Source organism: Delphinus delphis, chromosome 11, assembly GCF_949987515.2.
Source record: "Delphinus delphis chromosome 11, mDelDel1.2, whole genome shotgun sequence".
NCBI lineage: Eukaryota > Metazoa > Chordata > Mammalia > Artiodactyla > Delphinidae > Delphinus > Delphinus delphis.
In genome coordinates, this window is record NC_082693.1 from 13,182,252 (window position 1) to 13,197,611 (window position 15,360).

Sequence of the window (15,360 nt, forward strand, 5' to 3'; positions counted from 1 at the left end):
CTAAGGGGCATTGTAAGAGGAGAGGTAAAAATGCGAAATATAAGTTTTTCCCACTTCGTATTTTGCTCAGGCTTTTTTTTTTTTTTGCGGTACACGGGCCTCTCACTGTTGTGGCCTCTCCCGTTGCGGAGCACAGGCTCGGGACGCGCTGGCTCAGTGGCCGTGGCTCACGGGCCCAGCCGCTCCACGGCATGTGGGATCTTCCCGGACCGGGGCACGAACCCGTGTGCCCTGCATCGGCAGGCGGACTCCCAACCGCTGCGCCACCAGGGAAGCCCTTTGCTCAGGCTTTGTTTGGCATTTAGTCATTCTTCTCACCTGATGTAAGGCCATTCCAGCTGCTGAAGGAAAAACAGAGATTTTAGGGTCTTCAGATTTGGGGAGTGGCGTCTACATGAGATACAGAAATAGTTTCTCCTGCAGGATGCGTAAAAGGCTGCCTGGCCAAGAAACTATGTTCCTCCCCTTAGCCTTCCAACACTTCTTTAGAAGAGTTTGAAGTCTTCTAAGTATTCATGTCTTGAATAGGACTTCTCATCTTACTGAGCTAAAGTAATTTGGCTTCGGCCTATTTTCTGCCTTTTAGTCATGTACAGCAAGGTAGTAATAGAAACAGATGGAAAGGGAAGGAAAAGGAGGGAACAGAGAAGGAAGGGGGGGATAGAAGGGACCAGAACATTTACTGAGTATCTGCTCTGTGTCAAACACTGCATCAGACATTTTATAGTTTAGAAAGTTAAACCATATAGTCTGGTACTTTCTTTGCCTACTCCAGTTACTACTGGACATTTGAAATTCATTTATTATTTTCAGATGAAGTAGTAATAACTTAAAAATTTACTTTCTATGTCTCTGAGCCAAGTGGTATCTTTAGGCAGTGTCTTAGTCAGTTTGGGCCGGTATAACAAAAATACCACAGACTGGGTGGCTAAAACAACGTTTATTCCTCTCAGTTCTGGTGGCTGGGAAGTTCAAGATGGAGGCATAGGCAGATTTGCTATCTATTTGGTATCTGATGAGAGCCTACTTCCTGGGTCAGAAATGACCGTTGTTTTCCTATGTCCTCAAATGAGGGTAAGGGCTAAGAAAGCCCTCTGGAGTCTCTTCTATAAGATCACTTCCCAAAGGCCCCACCTCCTAATACTGTCACATTGAGGGTTAGGATTTTAACATATGAATTTGGCAGCGGGTCACAAACATTCAGTTCATAACAGATGGGGAAAAAGAACTTCTCCCTGCCATGCTATTCTCTTCAACCAGAGTTTGGTCCTCTTCAGCTGAGTACCATAGACACTGACAGAATGCTACAAGTCCTGATAAAGCTACTCCCCAGCTCTTGAGAATTTTCTGTGTCTCCTCTTCAGGAGCAGCAAGTTTAGTGATAAGAGATAGATGAATAAAGCCTAGAGACCAATTAACAGGCTAGATGTGTCTTATCAAACCAGGCTGTGACATTCAAACCCAAGCTCTCCTTGTGTGCCCGCCTAGAAGGTGTTTGGTGGAGAACACAGATGCTTACCAATGAGCACCTGCTTTTTAGATGAACAGAGTGGGATAACAGACGGGATTTTTTTTTTTTTTTTAAAGAGTCCTAACTTTGGGCTAAAGGGGTTTGAAGTCCTCAGTGAAACTTTATTTTTTGTTTTCACATTTTAGGTAGACTCTCACTTGACTCTACTGGCCTGCTGAAATTCATAGACCAAGCAGAAACATAAGAGAAAGAAAGAGAGGGATCAAGCCGAATTTGGCAGTCCAAAGGATTTTTTTTCAATCAGCATGGTGGGGTGCTTTTGCATGGTGATCCACACAGTCTGCTATTGAAAGTGTTTAATAAGACCGACTCTCTGGTTAAAAAGTCCCAAATCTCCCCTTCTTGTATGAGGATGAAGAGCTTCTGTTAAAGCAATAGAATTCTGGGACCAGGGTTATTTTGACTTTCCATCAGTCCTTTACTTCAAAAGACCTCTCTCCTCCAGTGAACTAATATCAAGAATGCGAGAGCTGGCATGGGTTTAGGAAGGGGTGAGTTGGGAGAGGGGATGAAAAATGAATTCTGTTTGGACCCATCAAAATTGTACAGCTCCACATGGAGATACCTAATTAGATGGGTTTAGAATAGTTCTGGAACTCAGAAAAGAGGAATGAGGAGAGAGACTTGGCTTACTAGGCCTAGATGGTAGTTGACGCCATGAAAGTAAATGAGATTTTCTGGAACCAGTGATGCATAAAGTTAAGAAATGGAATCTAGGGTAGGACTATGGAGGGAACGCCAACTTCTTGTGGTGTCGATGGCGAAAGAAAACCAGTACAAGAAAACTACCACTAAACACACGATACCCAACTGAAATAGAAATGGAAAACTTCTGCTTGTCTAAGTCATGGTGATGACATTTTAGCCCTCTTCATAACTTATACTCTGAGAGGGGTGGTCCAGTTCGTGGTGGCTGGTAGTGAAACAGGGAATCTGTCAGAGTTCAAGGTTGGGGAGAGAGATGTGTGTGAGAGGGTCAGGGGACCAGAGTATGGGAGAGTGAGAGAGGGAGAGAAAAATATGCTTAAAAGGAGGGAAAAAGAGAAGCATATGTGTCTGTATGTGTATGTGCGTGTTGTCAACTACAGATTGGCCCTTGCCATTGGCACTCGCCAGCTACCTCTACAAGGATTTAGTTATGTGCTGCTGCAGCTGCTGATTTTCAACACCCCCTGAAAGGACTTCAGGGTGGAGAGCTGAAATGAGGCACTCTGTGCTCTGGGAGAAACTGGCACAGCAGGTCTTCAGAGAGATATTTTCAGGTGCCAATTTTATGAGCCCAATTCTTGTTTTTCCTCATATCTAGAAAAACACTAAAATCCTTCATGGTGATGACTGTTACTTGTGACTAACAGAAACCTTCTGCAAAAAAAATATGTGCTCGACGGCATGTACTCCCCCTTCACCAAAATCACATATATACTGACCTTCCCCCCACCTCTTTGGAGCAGTTTCTCGGAGCTATCTGAAATGCTGTCTCCTGGGCTGCAGTCCTCATTTTGCCCCAAATAAAACTTAACTCGCAACTCTCACGTTGTGCTTTTTTTTTTTTTTTGTCGACAGTGTGTATGCAGAGTTCAAGCTGCAGAATATTCAGTGAGTACCCCTTTATGTTTATCAGAGTTTTATAAAACTAACTAATAAATAGAACAGAAATATACTCCAGAGATAACTGATTATGTACTTGATTCTTTGGTTGTGTGCATCGTCTACCTAGTAAAAGCATTGCTGTGAGGTTTAAAATTCTGTCTCCGATGTTCATCTCTGTCAACAACATGCATTTGAAATTTCAGAAATTCAAAATCTGAGGGTGCCTTTCCTTCCTTGGGTTCATTTATTAATTTTCAATTTTTTACTTCTTTTTTTTTTTTGCAGTATGCGGGCCTCTCACTGTTGTGGCCTCTCCCGTTGCGGAGCACAGGCTGCGGACGCTCAGGCTCAGCGGCCATGGCTCACGGGCCCAGCCGCTCCGCGCCATGTGGGATCTTCCCGGACCGGGGCACGAACCCGCGTCCCCTGCATCAGCAGGCGGACTCTCAACCACTGCGCCACCAGGGAAGCCCCAATTTTCAATTTTTTTTTTCAGACACCTATTGACTTTGATCTTTGTCCAACGTTTACTTAAACATATACAGGATCAGGGAAAATGATTTCTTCTTTTTGCAGGGCAACAGGGGCACACAGCAAAGCAGGACCTGGGCCTGGAGGTGAGAGCCGTGGGGATGCCTCTTGTGGACTCAGCAGATTTCTCCTCAGATAGGCCTCCCTAGAAGGTCATCTCTAGAGCCAAAGTTCAGATCTTCAGGCAACTGTATACAGTTGGCCCTCTGGATCCTTAGGTTCCATATCCATAGGTTCATCCAGCCACAGATCCAAAATATTTGAAAGAAAAATTCCAGAAAATTCCCCAAAGCAAAACTTGAATTCGCTGCAAGCTGGCAACAATTTACATAGCATTTATATTGTATTAGGTATTATAAGTAAGCTAGAGATTATTTGAAGTTTACTGGAGGATGTGCACAGGTTATGTGCAAATACTACACCATTTTATACAAGGGCCTTGAGCATCCTTGGATTTTGGTATTCCCCAGGGGTCCTGGAACCAATCCCCGTGGAAACTGAGGGATGACTATGGTCGGAACCAAAGCTGCCCAGAGAAGCTTTAGTCCCAGCGCATCAAAAGCAAAGTATCTAAAACTTGATTCTTCATCTTCCCTCCTTTGCTGCAACTTCTCCTCCTGTGTTTACTTTTGTTGTGACAGTGTTATCATCCCCTCAGTAAGTGATTTCCTAAACACATTCTAAATTGTGACACATTAATGTGTTGTGAAATTAATTTAATGGGTTGTGACCAGTATTTCTTTATTCATTTATTTTTATACTGTAGGAACAGTAAAACGTGTGTTTTTTTAAAATTGAAGTATAGCTGATTTACAGTGATCCAGGTATACAACAAAGTGATTCAGTTATATATATATATATATATATATATATATATATATATATATATATATATGTATATATATATTCTTTGTCAGATTCTTCTCCATTATAGGTTGTTACAAGATATTGAATATAGTTCTCTGTGCTATATAGTAGGTCCTTGTTGTTTATTTTATATATAATAGTGTGTATCTGCTAATCCCAAATTTCCAATTTATCCCCTCTCCTCTTTTCCCCTTTGGTAACCATAAGCTTGTTTTCAATGTCTGTGACTCTATTTCTGTTTTGTAAATAAGTTCATCTGTATCATTTTTTTTTAGATTCCACATATGAGTGATATCATATGATATTTGTCCTTCTCTGTCTGACTTACTTCACTTAGTATGATAATCTCTAGGTCCATCCATGTTGCTGCAAATGGCATTATTTCATTCTTTTTATGGCTGAGTAATATTCCATTGCATGTGTGTGTGTGTACACACACACACACACACACATATCACATCTTCTTTATTCATCTGTGACCAGCATTTAACAACAGAAACAGAATTGAAAATATCAGAGTGCATTACATATAGTAAGGCTCAGTATTGTTTTGTGAAACTTTAGTCTCAGTTATTCATAAGTGTGAATGCATGTGTGGTGTGTGGATGTGTGTACACAGTGTCTCAATGTAAAATGCTTCCTAACATGGATCACAGTCAAAATGCTGAACGCTGCTGCTCTTGGTCATCCAGCTGAGAAAACCGGGGGTTGTATTAACTTTCTCCTTATGATTAGATATATTTCCTTTCCATCCCTCCATGACTGTCTTCCTTCAGGTCTCCATTGTTTTAGGGAGATTTATTGCAGTAATCTAACTGGTCTCCATCTCCAGTGGTGCCTTTCTCACACTCTCTTTCACGTACCTGCTGGAGTCATCCTTCTGACATCTGCGATCTGGCCGCAGCCCACCTCTCTAGCCCCATCTCCTTCTCTTCCTCATACAACTCTTACATCAAGTCATACTGCAAGAATTCCAGTGCCCTGAATACTCTTACTTGACTCTGTGCCTAAGCTCACGTGGTTCCCTGCCAGGAAGGCCTTTGCATTTTTCTTATCTCTTATTGCTGTGCGTTTAATTTTTATTCTTCCTGAGGGGCTTAGCTTAAGGCCACTGCTTCTGAGAAACACTTCCTAGCCCCTCAGTCTGGTTTCTCTGCTCTTCTTTGTGCTTCAAAAATATTTTGTACATCTCCTCAAATGTATTGTCATGTGTCTGAATTTCAGTCCACTACCTAGGAAAGCAAAATGTATAAGGAGGCTACAGCTCAATTTATATATTAAGACCCTGTTTTCTCCCAAGGTGATTGATACTTAATGTCAGTCCATTGGAGACTTAACCTTCTTTTTCTAGAATAGAGACTGAGGTTTAGGACCCTTGCATTGTGCTCAAGCTTGGACAGAGGGGAGGGTCTGGAGAGGCAGAACATGTGATCTTTGTTATGGACTGAATATGTCTTCCCTCAGATTCATGTGTTGAAGCCCTAACCCCCAGTGTGATGGGATTTAGGGATGGGGCCTTTGGGAGGTAATTAGGGTTAGATGAGGTCATGAAGGTGGGGCCCCCATGATGGGATTAGTGCCCTTATAAGAAGAGCAAAAGAGTACCTTCTCCCTCTGCCGTGTGAGGACACAGCAAGAAGACAGCCATCTACAAGCCAGAAAGCTTGCCTCCACCAGAAACCAAGTCTGCTGGCACCTTGATTGTGGACTCCCAGACTCCAGAACTTTAAGAATTAAATGTCTTTTGTTTATAAGGAAAAAAAAAAAAAGCCAGCATCTTCTAAATATCCATCACCCCATGTGTGGATTGATTTCTGTCCCCCAAGAGATATGTTAAAGTTCTAATCCCTAGTACTTGTGAATGCCACCTTATTTGGAAATTGGATTTTTGCAGATGTAATCAAGTTAATATGAGGTCATACTGGATTAAGATGGGCCCTAAGTCCAATGACTGATGTCCTTATAAGGAGAGAGAGATTTGAAGAAACAGAAGAGACATAGGAAGAAGGCCAAGTGAAGATGGAGGCAGAGATTGGAGTGATGTGTCTACAAGCCAATGGATGCTAAGGAATGCCAGCACCACAGCAAGCTGAGAACACGGAGCAGACCCTTCCCTAGAGCCTTCAGAGGAAGCACAGCCCTGCTGACCCATTGATTTTTTTTTTTTAAAGATTTTTTTGGCTTCCCTGGTGGCACAGTGGTTAAGAATCCACCTGCCAATGCAGGGGACATGGGTTCGAGCCCTGGTCTGGGAAGATCCCACATGCCACGGAGCAACTAAGCCCATGCACCACAGCTACTGAGCCTGCACTCTAGAGCCCACGAGCCACAACTACTGAGCCCGTGTGCCACAACTACTGAAGCCTGCATGCCTAGAACCCATGCTCCGCAACAAGAGAAGCCACCACAATGGGAAGCCCATGCACTGCAACTAAGAGTAGCCCCCGCTCGCCGCAACTAGAGAAAGCCTGCATGAAAAACGAAGACCCAATGCAGCCAACAATAAATAAGTAAAATAAATAAATTTATATATATATATATATATATATATATATATAAAGAAAGCAGATACCTGCAACATTGCTTAAAAAAAAGATTTTTAAAATGTGGACCATTTTTAAAGTTTTTATTAAATTTGTTACAATATTGCTTCTGTTTTATGGTTTTTTTGTTTTTTGGCCACGAGGCAGGTGGGATCTTAGCTCCTCGACCAGGGATCGAACCTGCATCTGCTGTATTGGAAGGCAAAGTCTTAACCACTGTACTGCCGGGGAAGTCCCTGACCCATTGATTTTGCACTTCTGGCCTCCAGAACTGTTGAGAGAATATTTTTCTGCTGTTTTAAGTCACCTAGTTTTTGGTGTTTTTTCAGGAAATTCCAAGGAAAAGAATCCACTCCATCATCCACATGGCCCCTTCTGGCCACGGCTGCTCTCATGCCTTGTTAGGTAAGAAATCGTCCTGATTTCTTGTGGCTCTGTGTAGTTTTACCATACAGGTCTCACTGTCTCTCTTCATCCTTCCAGCATTTTACTCCAATTTGAGAAAGTTATTAAAACAAATAATATCCTGCCACATAATTAACACACTTCCCTATAGTCCATGACTTACTTGACTATTTCTTGAGGAGACAGATTATATCTTTTTGACATGATAACTGCAGTGCCCAGCCCACAGTGTGTGTTTAATAGGCGAGTCTGGTCGACAGTGTGTCTGAGGGAGAGAATAAGGAGCAGAGGTTCTCATAAACCTGTGTGTCAACACCCTTCATAATACTGGAATTTCTGGCAACACACTTAAGGGGATTAAAACAGAAAAAGTTGTTTAAATAAGCAAATTGGGAAAACTGAGAAAACAATGTGCCTTGCTTTCATGCATTCACTTGCTGCCATTCAACCAGATAGGACTATTTACTGCCCTGACCATGTTTTCTTATTTATCTAGGAAGCAAAATTCTGACAGTTTCAGTAATCACATGATGTGAGGTCACAGATATGCTCACACTATAGTCAGATGTGCAAAGAAAATGTAAATTCTTCATTTTTCAATAGTAAGCTGACCTTCTTCACAAGCTCCCACCCACTGGATAGTGGGGGAAGAAAACCCCAGCTATTTTTTAGTCTAGTGTTTAAGTAGTCTCTTTATGTAAATCAGCCTCTCTGTAGATTGCTCAAATAAAATGCTGAGTCTTTTGGAATTCCATCTCCAAGCCCATTAGATTAGTTTCCTCGTTGCCTGCTACAGCAACGTACCAAAAACTGGGTGGCTTAAGGCACAGACATTTATTGTCCACAGTTCTGGAGGACAGAAGTCCGAAATCAAGGGCCGTGCTCTGCCCAAAACTTTTAGGGGCCTCCTTCCTTGCCCATTCCTAATGTGTGGTAGTACGCTAGCAATCGTTGGCATTCCTAGGCTTGCAGCTGCATAACTCCAGTCTCAGCCTTCATCTTCACGTGGTGTCCCCCTGTGTATCTCTGTATTCATATGGCCATCTGCTTACAAGGACATCAGTCATGGATTAGGAGACCACCCTACTTCAGTATGACCTTGTTTTAACTAATTACACCTGAAACAACCTTATTTCCAAATAAAGTCACACTCTGAAGTACTGGGGGTTAGAATTTCAACATATCTTTTTTTAAAAATTTTACTGAAGTATAGTTGATTTACAATGTTGTGTTAATTTCTTCTATACAGCAAAGTGACTCAGTTATACATATATATATATATTTTTTTTCATAGTCTTTTCCATTATGGTTTGTCACAGGATATGGAATATAGTTCCCTGTGCTATACAGCAGGACCTTGTTGTTTATCCATTCTATATATAATAGTTTGCACCTGCTAATCCCAAATTCCCAATCCATCCCTCCCCCATCCCATTCCCCCTTGGCAACCACAAGTCTGTTCTCCGTATCTGTGAGTCTGTTTTTGTTTCGTTGATATGTTGATTTGTGTTAGATTCCACATATAAGTGATATCATCAGCGTATCTTTTGGGTGGAACACAATTCAAACCTTCATAACCATCTTTTCTTTACCATGGCATTGAGGTGCATGAAAGAGGGTAATTGCTTACCTGACCATGAGTCACTGTGTTTTGTAACTTGCTGATCTCTGCCGAGGGATGGCTGTTCTGAGCTGCTCCTGGAACTGAGTGCTCAAGTACAGCTTTTCCTATTCTTGTTCTAATAGTACCAGGGCTGAAGTGTGATACTGGTGTAACCCATCCCCCATTCTCTTCTGCTTGGTTAAGACTGAACTAATTTCTAATTTGCAGTTCAATTTCTCAATCCCATCTCCATCGTCAGGGACTGGGGGCAGCCAGGGGAGCCGACTTCTGGCTTTCCTTTTCCCTGAACATGATGAGCCATTGAGATTACATTACTGTTGCTTCTCGTAGGTAAGGAGAATGCGTAAAGCAGCCTCTTTCAGCTTTCTTTACGTCTAACCCCTTTAATTCTACAAAGTCATGAGGAAGGTAAGGTAGGAGAAGAAAATAATAAAAGACTCTGATATCTGCTTTCTTTTTCTACCTGTCTTCCAAAAATTTCCCACAATCCCATGGACTGAACGGGGTGGGCCTTTTCCACTATGTATCAAATGGGCCTTCTACCTTAGGACAATACACCTTGTTGCCAGATCATGGAAGAAGGCTTATGCCCTTTTCATTTTGGAAGGAACCCTATGATTTGAGTCCTCCTGACATGGGTTTAATATAGGAGATTTAAGATGTCTTTGAATTGGGAATAACCAAATAGATTGGTTTAACACTCTTCCCCCCCCAAATCGTCTTATGTGCTTATAGCTTGAATTGCAGTGTATACATTCAGAGAACAGGGGTTGGAATGAGACTTTCTGGGTTCAAATACCAGTTCTACCACTTATTGTTGAAATTGGGAAAGTTACTTAATCTCAACAAGTCTCTTTTTCCTGGTCTTGAAAATAAGAATAATAACAATACGTCCCCTGAGGGTTATTGTGAAGATGAAAAGAAGTAATAAAGAGTTCCAGAAGCACCTGAAACATAGTACTTTCCCAGTAAACATTGGCTGATATTACTAGTAGCATTCATTTGGCATTACCCGCTTGGCCATTTTGCTATGCCTTTTACTTTTTTTATTTCCAGCTCATTATAGTCCTCTGTATAAGGCATTTTATCTGATAAGACATTGCCTTTCACACAACAGTTTATATCCTCAGTTTTAACCCAGACACATTCCACTCTTGGATCACAAATTGCTGATATGTCCATGGAAGGTTGCAGCTCCTCAGCACGTGGTAGAGGTTTTATTCAGAACCACCGATCCAGTGTTGGATCACTCCATGCCCAAGCTTAACCGTTAACTTTCTAAGCTAAAGAGGAAAGGTTGGCCTCTTCAATGCTAAAACAGACATAACATAATTTACTTAAGTGTTTTTTGTTTTATTTTGAAGTAGTGCTTTTCTTTGTGTTCTGAATATATAGAAAAGATGACATTGGAGGACCATTTTCATCTTTCTGTGTGATGTATGTATCAATTTAAAATAAATATAGTAGAAAGTTTTATGAAACAAATCTTCTTCCTGGTGGAAAGAAGATACTTTGATGTCTGATTTCTAATTCACATTTTTATATGGAAACCCCCCGAAGATTTATTGATCTTGAGAATAAAAGCTCAACTGAGAGAGAAAGTTCTATAAGGACAGGAGGCAGCCATAGCGACATTTATATTTAACTTATTACTTTTTACAAAGGCCTTTTACTTTATTAGTACCATTATGTGGGACTCTACCTCGCAGATATTCCTGCAGCATATTTTGAAGAGTAATAGAACCTAGTTTGTGAGAGCTCTTTATCTACCTTTGTGCTCTTAAATGCTTATTGAAATGTAGCCAAGACTACTAGTTTTCTTACTGGAAATTATAGGGTTTGGAAATTATTGAAGTGAGAATTTGTGAGGTTCTGCTCTATTTAACCCAAGTTTTCCCTACTACAGCTTAAAAGCCATTAGTTCTTGTTCTGTCCTTTTGACTAATGAGAATAATTGATTCCTGTCTTTGTTTTACATTATTCATTTATATATTTTTGTCCATTAAGCTTTCCCTTTTAAAGTAGTGTTTTCAAGAAATGCCACATAGATGACCTGTGAGTAGAGGTTCCTGGTTATACTAATATGAAAAGGTGAGTAACCTCATTTCTGGGTCATTAAGCCAATTGGTGGATTTGGAATTAGACAGACAGATCTTTTCCATCGCTAACTTTAGCATGTCTATCAGATTGGAGTAAAATGCTTTGCTTAATGCTTTTCATTTCCCTGTTTACCCACTAATTACTTGAGTCTATTCTTTATAGAATTTTAGAGCAGTAAGTATCATTTGAAACCATGAAGTTCGATTTCATCATTTCATAGATGGCCCAGGATGGTTACGTTCTTTCCAGGCCCAGGTTTTCTCATATACCTGTAACACCATCTTACCCATCAGGTCTTAGCTGAAAGCTTAAATGTTAAACGTCACCACTTTAAAGAGACCTTCCCTGACTCTCCTGAGAAGGCTTTTTCCTTCCTTCCCCTGTCACTGTACCTCCTTGATTTTCTTCCCAGTACTTACTATATGAGTCATGATATGTTGTGTACTTATTTATTTTCTGCCTTTTCTGCTGTACTCTTAAGATTCATGAAAGCAAGGTTGGTGATACCACCAGGAATTGCAAGGTGCCCAGTGCCCAGCAAGGTGCCTGATGCTGTGTAGGTACTTGATACGAGAGCTGGACCAGAACTTTATCTTCTCTCTTCTCTTCTTTAGTTACACACACACACACACACCCCTGATATAAACCAGCAATACTGTTTACATAAACTCTTGGTCATGTGACAGCTATTGGGCTTTTGCAAATATGGTGGCATACTTACGCCACGCAGGAGTTCTTACATTAGTGTTAAGTGCAAGGGACTGATACGATTATGCAGAAATCCTTAGCTGTAGCATCTGGAAAGTGCGGTGTTCATGATTTTTCTGCCAAAAGGGAGTGTAGATTCTGAAAGTGGGAAATGCAGGGTAGGCTAAAAACCCAACTTTTGAAACAGTGTGTAGACATGCTAAAGTACTAAGTTGAAGCCAATGATTTTGGAAATTGTTGCCATAAGAAACTACGTTGAACCATAGCCTGCAATTGTAGTGCAATTTAGGGTCATCTGTAGAGTTTCTGAAAACCACTGATGCCTTGCTATACCCCTGGATCCATTGGAATAGACACTCCAGTGGTGGGTCCTGAGAGTGCATATGTTTAAAAATTGCCACTCGTCATTCTGTTGTGTATCCGAGTTCAGAACAAAATACAGGATGCACTTTGGGCTTGGGTAACCCAGTTTGTGTTCAGTGTGTTGAGTGTGTCTTTCCAATAATCGATAAGCCAGTAACTACAGTGAATGCAATATTACTCATGACACTGAAGTTTCTTAACTGAAGATATTTCGTAGGTAATTATTGATGGTGTTACTTTAGGCTGCAGTCTATATAACTGCTTATAGAACAGTTCTGAAAATGGTTCTGACATTTTAAATGTGGTCCATCTACATGGTAACTTTGTTGCAGCGATTCCTTTTCCTGGAAATAGGCCAGTTGTGCCTTCATGTAGATTTGTAGCCTCTCTCTGCCCACTCACCATATGGATTCCTTCTTCTGTTTTAAGTCAGAGTTCAGGGCTTGTCTCCTTCAGAAAGCTTTCTATAAACAGCTCCTCTATCCTCCTGTAGCCATACGGTTGGTCCAACCGATCCTTGTTCACCTTTGTAAACCACTATGTCTTAGGCAGTACTCCTGTGAGTTGCCTGTTGGTTACAATGTCACCTTAATAGCCATTCAGCAACTTTTAAACATGGATTGCAAGGATGCAAAGACCTGATGACTGTCCAGTAAATATTTGTTGACTAAATGAGTAGCCAGGCCTGTTCCTTCCACGCAAGCATTCTTACGAGCGCAAGTTTAAAGAAAAAGTGCGGGGAGGTCGTTGGCAGTCTGCTCCTGTGAAATAAAAATGAAATAGAGTTTTTCTTTTTCTTGTGGCTGATTTCCTTTAACAGGTCTCTTCACCAACTGGCTAGTGTCCAACTTTGTCAGAGCTGAAACATCAGACAGCTAGAAAAGAGGTTCTCAGTTGATAAATATTTGATTTACAAGGTATTGAGAGGTTTAAAGAAATGGAAGGGAGTTTGCCGAATGGGAGTCGTGTTTAATACGGTGAGGAACATCCCCAATAAGCAGGTCTGTTTTTCCTTCCAGCGGCCAGTGGGTACCTAACTTTATCACCCTGGTTGCACTACAGATTGTTCTGGGTTGAGCGGACGACTAAACAAAACGAGGAAGACTGGTACGCTCTGGTTCCACAACATAAATACAGCTGAAGGGAATATTCTTAGATTTTTCTTTTCTTCTTTGCTATAACCTGTGATAAATATTGTATGTCTCAGCAGCATAGGGAAAAAAATGATTGATCCTTTCTCAGTGATATAGATACGTGGCTGTGTATGTTATATGCAGAATGAATGATTGAGAGAGAATGGGAGAGAGGGGCGAAGAGAGAAATGCAAGGCACTATGTAGAGAATTGCCAATAGCAATCTATCAAAGGCATGTCAGGAGTGCTCAAACAGATAGTGAATTTTATCTCTAATTCAATCATTTGCTGCTTTTCTATTGTCAAAGTTTTCTTTTCTTTCTAAATTTTACTTCTCACTACCCCCACCCCACCTCCAAGTTTCAAAGAAATAGGAACCTTTTGGAAAAAAAAATAAACTGATTGAATGAAATGCTTAAGAGAATAATGTGCTGCCTTTTATATATGCTGTGAATCTTACATGCAAAGATAATTCTACACATCTGGCACTGCATTTTAAGAGCATTGCACTTTAAATAGCTTTTTTCTCCATCAGATTTAGTGCAGACCATTCATTCTCAATGGGGATAATATTGCCCCCAAAGGAACAAAACTTGGTTTGGCCAGGGTGGGACGGGGGAAAGATTATTGGATATCATTATAGTTTATGACCCTCCAAAGGGCTATAGTACGTAAATAGATATACAGTATTTCTGTCATTTGTCTTAATCTCACCTTTACTGAAATTTTTTCTTTGCTGAATGTATTAATTTGGAAGATCTTTAACCAGGTAATTTTATAAGACCTGTGCTTTGTTGGAAACTTGGTGTCAAGACTAACAGCTGAACAAGAAAGAGTTTGAGTCGGTTAGCAGGTGTAAATCCAAATTCTTCATCAATTACTTAGCTACGTCCGTCTTCTCAAACTGTTGGAGAGAGTAGGTGTATGGGTGGGAGAGGTTTACTGCAATTTCCGGGACAGTGTGCGAACCTTTGATCATGAATACTATATACCTCTTGAAGGGTTGGTAGCTAATATACTTGGGTCTGTTTATTCAAGCAGTGGAGATCGGTTTACGAGTTTTCGCCAGGACGTTTCAGATTTCTTCCCCCACACCTCCATCTCCCCACAGTGTGAACATGATGTGGTACTTCATTATAACTCTCATAGTTGTCTGCACTGACCCTCCAGCAATTCATCAGTTAGAGTTCACGTTTTCCTACCTGCCATTGGTTCCCACAGAGGTTTCCATTTATGTATTTCTGCTCTGGCAATCCATGAGTCCCTGTATTCACCTATCTGTCTTTCCAGTCATGGGGGCAGTGGTTTGCCCTCTGTCCTCTCTAATGGATCCAAGAGGAGTTGTTGATTTTTCAGGTTGTGTAGCTTTTTACCTTTTGTTAGGATGGAGTGGTGACTTCCAAGCTCCTTACTAGAGGGACTGGAAACAGGAAGTCAGTGAAGCCTTGTAAAGGGTCTTCTTTTGTTCACTCTTGTTACGTGTCTTTATCCTGTCTTCGCATCTTAATTGTATATTCCAAAAGGGTAGAGATCACGTAGAACTATAAAGCAAGAGAAAGGGAATTTCAACAAGCGAAAAGTCACTCGTTCCTTCATTCATTTATTCACCATTCACCAAATATATGTATATATTTTTTGTGCACATATCACATGGCAAGCACTGTGTTGAAATTTGGGAGTTACAAATATGAATTAATCATCAATTAATCATGTTTTTAGAGAACTTAAGTCCAGTAACAGGAATAACACATTTCCCATGCCTTACAATTTCCTCAAAAAAAACCCAATTTTTAATGGCTGCATTTTGTATGAATATACTATCATTTATTCAATTATTCTCTTATCATCGGACTTTTAAATTTCTTGTTATAAACAATACTGTAAGGAACACCTTATACATAAAAAGCAATTCATAAATCGCTATTTCTAGCATAAATTTATGGACATCGAATTACTAGGCTCAGA

The 15,360-nt window shown here is 40.7% G+C and overlaps 1 protein-coding gene across 2 annotated transcripts in view; it reads left to right on the forward strand.

Moving 5' to 3' along the window:
• The window catches only part of DERA (deoxyribose-phosphate aldolase), a 258,807-nt gene that overhangs the window by 183,134 nt on the left and 60,313 nt on the right, over positions 1-15,360 (forward strand). The window contains exon 12 of one of the 2 annotated variants that reach the window (XR_009521155.1): positions 7,392-7,439. The exons of the other annotated variant lie outside the window; for it this stretch is intronic. The gene's annotated coding sequence lies outside the window, so the exon portion shown is untranslated. Of the gene's footprint in view, positions 1-7,391; positions 7,440-15,360 lie in introns of those variants that run through there. 2 annotated transcript variants of the gene reach the window in all.